Here is an 8,596-nt window from a genome sequence, read left to right on the forward strand (position 1 = left end):
AATAGATAAAGGGGATTAAGAGGTACAAACTTCCAGTTACAAGATAAAGGAGTCACAGGGGTGGGAAGTACAGCACAGGGAACACGGTCCGTAGATTGTCATAACATGATGGCGGCGAGCCCTGAGTATTTTACACAATTGCCCGGTCACTACGCTGGGCACCTGAAACTAAGGACTAATGTCAGACCGCACGTCAACCCTACTTCCATAAAATACAGAAAACGTTCTTCATGTTCGCACATAATCACTTGGTTGTTATTCAGCGAGACTGCATCAACAAAATGTCTTTAATGATTAGTCTCAATATCTAACGTAGTAAATGTCAAGTGCTAATAACCAGGGATGTGCTGGTCCAGATTTACCAACCAGCCCGGTGGGGGTGAAAGCCCTGATGGGCGGTGTTTGCCAATTTCCACGTGAATACGCCCGCGGCAGCCAGTTTCCAGCTGGGAGGAAACGGGGTCACGTCCGGTCCTCCCGCACTTCCGCTGGGCGGAGGGCACAGGCGTGAGCTACAAGATACGGGCGCAGATAACAGCAAGATGTGAATAATCAGGAAGCGAGAGTGTTCATTACCTTGCTTTTCTTATAATTTATATGTTTTACATAATTTAATTAGTTTAATTTGATTTTAATAACGGCCGCTCTCAGAATTACCGGAGACCTCATAGCCGGCTCGTGAGCCGGTGTGAGCGGCTCGGGCTCCACTGCACAACACACTTCGGGGTCCCCGACAGCTGCTCTGATCGGAAAGGGGTCCGGAGACCACCCTGTGCACTGCCAATACGGATTTTTAAAAATCGCAGCAAAGTAACACTATCCATGCTGAAAAATACAAAAAAAACCCCAAAAACCCAAAAGATGCACCTAAGGGGGGACCGGACGGGCAAATGGCAATCCATTATCAGTCAAGAGTGGGGTCGAGACGTGGTGAGGAGGGGTCCCCGCTGCTCTCTGCGCCCGAGGCCTGCAGAAGAGATTACTGAGGAACTGTGGGGGTCTCAGGGAGAAGCCCAGCCTGGCGAGCAGACACAGGCCCCTCCCAGTCTTCACGCTCTGGGACCCCCACCCCCAGGGACTCTTTCCCATGTTGTACCAGGAACAACACCCCATCGGGGCAGGGCCAAAATAACCGGGTTTCACCCCACAAAGATGATCCCGGGAAGAACCCACAACCTACCAGCAGACTGGGCCCCAGTGCCCCTCCTGCCTGAACCCCACCTTCTCCACTCTGGAGGGTCACTTGGGCCCAACAGGCAGCTCCCGGCGGGAACTTCAGGACAATAGTTTCGTCTCCACGCCACAGCACAGGGGGATTAAAAAGGAAGCATACAGCCCAGGGACAGCAGAGACTCTGCCCGGAAAGTCTCCATCTCACGGCCCCCCCGCAGCCCAGATGAGCTGCTGAGTCTTTGGGGTGGGGGCAGGAGTCTGCTGACAGAAAGAGGTAAGTCAAGGCTTGGGGCAGGAGGAAGGAGACGCAGTCCCTACGTCCCTGTGTCCTTAACCCAGCACTTACTGAGCTCCTGACCCAATGATCAGAGACCCTGAGGTAGACAGGTGGGGTCTCTGCACCCACCCCGACCCTGGACCAACCAGCCAGCTGCCACAAAGCCCCATAGCAGAGGGCGTGACGGGGCTCAGAGGGGCCCGGCTGTGAGTAGGACCCTTGGCAGGAGGGGACACTTCAGGCAGCAGGGACAGCATGTGCAAAACCCCTGTGGCAGGAAGGGCCCTCTGGTCCGTGGGCCCAGGGCTGGCTAGGACCTTCGTGTCCCAGTGCTCCCAGGATTAGCCTGGGGCAGCTGAGGGAGCACACTCTTCAACTGAAGGGCACCTCCACAGCTGGGGACACCTGTTCCGGCTCCTCCCTCTGTCCTCCCACCCCCAGAGGAGGCTGGCGGTGGCTTCCCACATCCCAGTGCTGGGTGGGCACATAGCCAACAACACATCAGAAGCCTCGTCTCCCTCTGCCAGCCCCTCAGGCCGTGAACATTCACCGTGACTGCACCATTCAAGGCCTCTGCCAACAGCACATCCGGGACCCACCAGGACCTGGGGTGGCCGGCTGGGTGAGGGTGTGGAAGCGGGCAGGCCAGAGCAGCCCGCAAGGGGGCCGAGGAGGCCCCACGGGGCCTGGGCGGGGGGGGGGGGGGGCACTGAAGACCACAGGCTGGGAGACCTGGCCATGGGGGTGCTGTGTTTCTGGGTCGGGGTGGACAGCAGGGGGTGGGGGGAGAGGAAGTAGGAAGGAAGCTCACTCTCTTGAAAAGGGTTTGCTCAAGGGTGGGCACATGGCTGAGGGCAGGGCAGTGAGGACTGGTCGTTGGAGCCACTGGTGAGAGATGGACAGGGAGGGATGGGAACCAGACCCCAGGGTCTTTGGGCAGCAAAGACGTTAGTGCCACGAGGGTGTCGGGCCCAGGGTGGGGGCGCAGGGGTGCTGGGCAGCCACAACACAGAGCAGGCCTGGGTAAGGCCAAGCTGAGAGTAGCAGGGCTTGAGGAGGGGGGGCTCCCGCCTGGGAGAGGGGGAGCGGGACAGGCATGGGCACAGGAGCGGCTGTGGGAACAAAAGGCAGTAGGAACGTATCACCCCCATGTTGCACAAGGCAGGAAAGAGGCTCCAGGGGGGGGGTAAATGCCCCACCCGAGGCTGGGGCCACCTTGGCCGTCCCCTGCCCCACTCCATGCTCCGTGCTGCACTCCCCTGGGGTGCCCAAGGCTTTCAGCCCTGCCCATAGGGTTCTAGGCCAACCTGGGGACAGGGCCAGACGCTTGCAGCCAGGCCCACCCTCACCCACAGTCTGCAGACCTATCCCCCATCCTCGGCCCCCTCCACAAAACGCTACTGTCTTATTAGAGACGGTGGTGGGTTCCGAGCCCACGGGCCTGGCCTCCCCTGAATGCCTCCTCCAGCTGCCCAAGCTGACGCATGAGCTCCCCTCCCCTGCCTTGGTGCTCCCAGGCAGGGGCCCAGGGCCAAGCGAGGCTGGAGGAATGGCACCCGTGCTCACCCACTGCCCCCACCCCTGTGGACAGCCTGGGGACACGTGCTGTCCCGCAGGCACAACAGGGCACCAGGAGCACCATCTCCAGTGGAGATTTTGAGAGGAGACACCTTCTAAGAGTCCTGCCCACCAGGCTCCTCCTCACCCGAAGGCACCCCAGGCCACCTTGGAAGGTCTCTTCTGCTGCCGGGCCACAGAGGGAGGACAGGAGGAGATGGGAGAAGATTCCAAGGATGCTGCCGGCCTCCATCCCAAGGGCAGCTGTCTGGGGGCACCCCTTCCTGCCCTCAGCACTGAAATGGGGGTCATTCCTTTCTGTGTTTGTTCAGGAAAACCTGTGATGCCCCTTCTGGAATGGGGAGCACCGCAGTGATCCCCCGGAAGTGCCACACTCACAGGGCTCACGTCTTAAGGAAGCAGGCAGCAAAGTAGTCCCTTGGCGGTCGTAAAAGACCGTGAACAGGGATTATGCCTGGGGAGACACATGGAGCGGGGTGAGGGACGAGTGATACTGTGACTGAGTCACGGGACAGTCCTGGACAAGACGGTACCTGCAGACGGCCTCCCGGGTGGGGCCAGCGGTCACCAAACAGGGCACCTGTGTTCCCGCATCCCCACTCTTCGAGGTGCTCACAATATCCGCAGGGGCCTCCAGTGCCAAGGTCAGACCTAGAATTCTCTCCTCCAGGTGCTGGGGAGCCTCTGAAGGCTGTGGAACAGGGAGAGAAGAGTCCGGTGTTGCAGGGGACGGTGGGGCAGGGACGCGGCGCTGACCTGTAAGGGTGGGCACCCCCACCACATGCCCAGAGCTACCAAATGCAACGGTCAACTTGCACCCCATCAGGTCCCCACTCGGCCCTGGCCTTTGGTGACACGTTTTGGTAGGTCACACCTGTCTGATAAATGAGCCACAACGGTGTGCGCAGGGGCAGAAATACCCAGAGCCTGTCGCTGGAGGCCTCAGCTCCTGCCCACTGGCCTCCAGCGGGCCCGGGGCTCCCACTGCCCTCTGCCTGCGGGAGGACCCTGGCACACTTGGGCCACAGTGGGCTGCGCTGGGGCCCCTCTGCCCGCAGGAGCACCGGCCCCGCTAACTAAAATATCCCACACGCCTCTTTCTGGTTCACTGACGTGAGGTGGCCAGAGGAGCGGGGGCGGAGGGGTGCTGGTGCCCTTGGCAGCCACCGATCTCTGTGAATTGGGACAAATCTGCCAACCCCGCATTCAGAACCAACTGGATGCGGCACTGAAGCCCCCCAGGGCCCACCCGGCAGACGCGGAAACCGAAGCCCAGGAAAGGTACGGACCTACCCAGGGTCCCCCAGGATCGTACCGCTGCGCAGACGCGGCAACCGTGTCCCCGCTAGGACGAAGGCAGTGGCGCCACAGGAGGGTGTCTCCGAGGAGGCTCCAGCACACGGTCTCTCGAAAGTGGCCGCCCGGCCCCCAGCGCCACCCAGGAAATGGCCCCAGGACACAGCCTGACCTCCCTGCTCCCGGGATGGAGGCCACTCCCCTGGCTGGAGTGAGTGGAGTGCACGTACGGGTTTTCTGTGCTGCTCTCAACACCCCGCCCGGCCCGTGGCCCTGCGGAGGCCTCCCTGTCTGGCCCTCCTGGTGCCCATGAGTCCCCACTCTTCGGGGTACCCCACGCCGCAGGGGCCTGGCCTTTCTTTCCCTCCTTTCCTTTCTCCCCCGACCCCCACGGGAGGCCAGGAGGGTGACCCATCACCCCAGCCTCTTCTCTGGATAGAGCCCTCCCTCTCCTTCTGCCGGTGCAAAGCCTCCTCATCCAGGAAGTCCTCCTGGATCATCTCTTCCCTGGGCCCAAGTGGCTCAGCCCAGGATGACGGCCATGCATACATGGACAGCCACCCCCACCCAGCAACAGGCAGAACCACTGGGGTACAGATGTGGGGCCAGACAGACCTGGGATCACCGGGTGCCTGCTTTGAACAAGGCACAGTCTCTCTGAGCTTTGATTTCTTAGCTCTGCCCCTACCTTCCTCGGCCCCCCAAGTGCAGACTCCTGTCCCGGCTCCCTTGAAACCCTGACCACGGGCCAGAGCCCCAGAACCCCAGGCGGACTCTGCTTCGTCGGACACGCAACTCTGCCAAGACAGTCCCATCCCTGACGAGCACAGGGACGCACTGGCCCCAGCCACTCGCCTATGCCCTGGAACCACTGACACGACCTCGCAGGCAAGCCCAAGCCCCCAACCTGGGCTCTGCACTCTGGCCCCTTGTCCTGACCCCAGCTACCGAGCCTCCTGCTGTGGGACCACTGCTTGGCCGAACGAGGTCTCTGCTCGAGGGGCTGGCGGGGGTCCCCTGCTCGGTCCTGGAGGTGCTGCCCATCTGCACCCGGGGCCTCCCTCCCCTCGCCAGGCTGCCCCCACCCCACGCCCACTCTGTGTGTGTGCCACCGCACGTGAGTGCCAGTCGGTGCAGTGAGGGGGCATTTCTGGGCCTCCAGGCCTCCGGGGCGGCCACGGGGGTGGAGAAACCTGTTCTCTGGGTTTGTCTGAGAGCTGCTCCCCACAAAAGGAAGCAGTGCCCACCTCTGCCCTCCACCCCCAGGGCACCTGCCCAGTCAGGGGCCCAGGCCCAGCACCCAGGCGTGTGGCTGTCTGGACACGCACGCAGCTTTCTCCAGCGTCCTGTGTCCCTCAACCTCCCGTCCCCAGGGTGGGCATCCTGCCCCGGGGAACAGTGCCCCTCCCAGTCCCAGGACAAGGGCACACCCCACCCGGCATCTAACAGGAGGACCCTGAGGCCTGGGGATTCGGGACAGGGAGTCACACAGTGGGAGCATCTTAGAATTAGGGCAACAAGCCAGCCCATCTTGGTTTTCCTTCCTCCCCTCCTCCCGGCACTGTTTTCTTGAGCACCTGTGCATGCCGGGCTGGAGGGGACAGCAGCCACCCCAGCAGGAAGGCTCTGCCAGGTGAAGCCAGCCTCCCAGATGAAGCACAGGGAAACAGACAAGTTGACCACCAGCTTGCCCACTAGGCTGCCGGTGGTGCTGGGTGGAAGCGGGAGATGAGGCGGGGGACCTGGGGTGAGGTGTGCAGCAGGGCTCAGAGAGGAACCAGAGCAAACACCCTGGAGGAGGGACACAGGAGAGGGTCCAGGGCAAGCACCCCGGAGGAGGGACAGAGGATCCTGAGTGCTGGGAATCACACTCCTGCTCAAAGGGCAGCCTGTGATCCAGGGGACTCATGTGCTGGTACAGTGGGCTCTGAATAAATACCTGCTAATTCTATCAGTGTTCCCATTTCACAGAGGAAAAAACGGAGGTCTGTGGAGTTAAGGTGGAAAGTGTGTGAAAGCTCTCTGCAAGCTAGCAAGGACCCGCCGAAGTCACAGCAGGTTGAGTCAGAGACCAGCCCAGCACGGCTCCTGGTCAGCAGGGCCCACGGCTCGGCTGCCACTGGACACAGCAAGTAGCACCCAGTAGCTTAAAAACGGAGTCACCCCTTAACTGCAGGCCCAGCTGGTGGACAGCACTCCCTCCCGCCCCCCCCCCCCCCCGCCCCCCACCACCGGGGCTGGACTCGGCCACCTCAAGGCCGGCCCAGGCGGCCACTTCCCTGAGGTCCACTCAGTTCTTCTTCACCTTCCTGCCCGGGGAGAGATCACAGTCACTCTGCCACATCTTTGGATCCTGATCCAGCTTCACTCTTTGGGGTGAAACTCCCTAATCCCTAAAATTCTACCCCCTGACCCCGTAGAGCAGATGGGCCGACGGCGCCACCTGCCGGCCGTTCCTCAGTCTGACCCCCAACCCGAAGTCCTCTCAGCGAGGGTGCGGGGCGGCGCCAGGGGGGAAAAGAAGATCGGAACCGGGGGACCCAGGCCCCACCTGCCCTGAACAACACACGCTGGGTCACATGGTTTCTGGTTTCTGGTCATATGGTTTCGTGAGGCTGAGCAGGAGAGATGCCGGGAGGTGCAGTCCCGAGCAGGACCCGCTGGTGGGCCCGACGGGGCAGTGAGGGACCCGAACCTCCACCAACTGGCCGCGGTGAACACCAGGGCCGTCTGTGCAAACCCACAGGCCAGGGCGTCTTGGGGGCCAGCAAGGAGCTGAGCATTTCAGACGGTCAGACGTAGCTGGTCAGAAACTTGTGAAGGCGGGGTGGGGGTGCCAACTGAAGATTCGGGCAGCCTCTAGCTGCGGGCCACAGGGACGTGGGCAGGGGCTCGCCTCCAGGGGGCTTCACTAGGAAGGGCCTGCCCACAGCTGGTGGGACCTCCGGTTAGCGCGGAGACTGGCTCAGAGCCACAGCCCAGCCACTGCCCGGTTGCACCTCGGTGGGCGGTGGTCCTGGAAATGGGAGCAGAGGGGAGGGCAAGGCCGCGGACGTCCCGCCCCACGCCCTCCCGGGCAAGGTCACTGTAGGCTCAGTGGCTCCCCAGCCCCGTAGCCTGGCACTCTCCTTAGTGCCAACAGGACAAGCTGCAGGCGCCAGCCGTGTCCGTCTGCGGCACCCCCTGCCCTCTTCTGCCGGGCAGCAGGTGGGGCACAGAGCCCCACGCCTCCAGGCACACTCCATCCTTCCTCCCTCCTCCCTCTCCCCTCCCGCAGCTCGGTCCAGCTGTGGCTCTCCCAGCGCCGTCCCCTCCGGCGTGTGGCCTCCCTGGGCCCCACCCCTGTGAGCAGAGAGGCTGACAGGGGTCAAGGGTCGGCACTTGCGGATGTGGAGCGGTGCCTGTCTCGTCACGCTCACCGTGGATCCCGGAGCAAGGCTCACCTCGAAGCCGCCACGTTAGCTTCCGGGGCCGAAAACGCCAGCACTCGCACCCCGTCCCCCAAACCACGCCCCGCATCCACCTCCGTCCGCCCCTCCCGCCCCGCCCACTCCTTTCCCACACCCCAATGCCCATCCCTTCCGGGACCTCGGGGAGCTGGGGCCGGCGTTCACCCACCGCAGCCCCGCCCCCACCCTCCACGGCCCCGCCCCTGCACGCCTCCCCAGCCCCCTACCCGCCTCCCCAGCCCCCTACCCCTCACGGCCCCGCCCCTGGCTCCTGCCCGCCTCTACATCGTCCTAACCCTACACGGCCCCCCCCCCACATCGCCCCCACCCCTGGCTCCTGCCCGCTTCTACAGCGCCACCACCCTCCACAGCCCTGCCCCCGCGTCGCCCCCAACCCTCCAGTCCTGCTCCCGCATCGCCCCCAACCCTCCACAGCCCTGTCCCTGGCCCCTGCCCGCCTCTACGTCGTCCTCACCCTCCACGGCCCCGCCCCCGCACCGCCCCCGCCCCTCACGGCCCCGCCCACCCCGCCTTGCTCGCCAGCCCTCACGGCCCCAAGCCCGCCCTTCACGGCCCCGCCTCCGGCCCCTTCCCGCCTCTACAACGCCCCCGCCCCTCACAGCCCCACAGCCCATTGCCCCTAGCCCCTCACGGCCCCGCCCCCGCATCGCCCCCAACCCTCACGGCCCCGCCCACCCCGCCTTGCTCGCCACCCCTCACGGCCCCGAGCCCGCCCTTCACGGCCCCGCCTCCGGCCCCTTCCCGCCTCTGCAAAGCCCCCCGCTCCTCACAGCCCCTCACGGCCCCGCCTCAGCATCGCCCC

The 8,596-nt window shown here is 63.7% G+C and overlaps 1 long non-coding RNA gene across 1 annotated transcript; it reads right to left on the reverse strand.

The window, feature by feature from the left end:
• Nucleotides 1-269: 269 nt before the first annotated feature.
• On the reverse strand, nucleotides 270-6,521 carry LOC131505617 (uncharacterized). The gene is made up of 3 exons (XR_009258490.1): nucleotides 3,562-6,521; nucleotides 868-967; nucleotides 270-512 (listed from the first exon to the last, which is right to left on the reverse strand). It is a non-coding gene; the product is annotated as an uncharacterized LOC131505617 (long non-coding RNA).
• Between the last annotated feature and the right edge of the window lie 2,075 nt (nucleotides 6,522-8,596).

Source organism: Neofelis nebulosa, chromosome 2 (assembly GCF_028018385.1).
Source record: "Neofelis nebulosa isolate mNeoNeb1 chromosome 2, mNeoNeb1.pri, whole genome shotgun sequence".
Taxonomy (NCBI): Eukaryota; Metazoa; Chordata; class Mammalia; order Carnivora; family Felidae; genus Neofelis; species Neofelis nebulosa.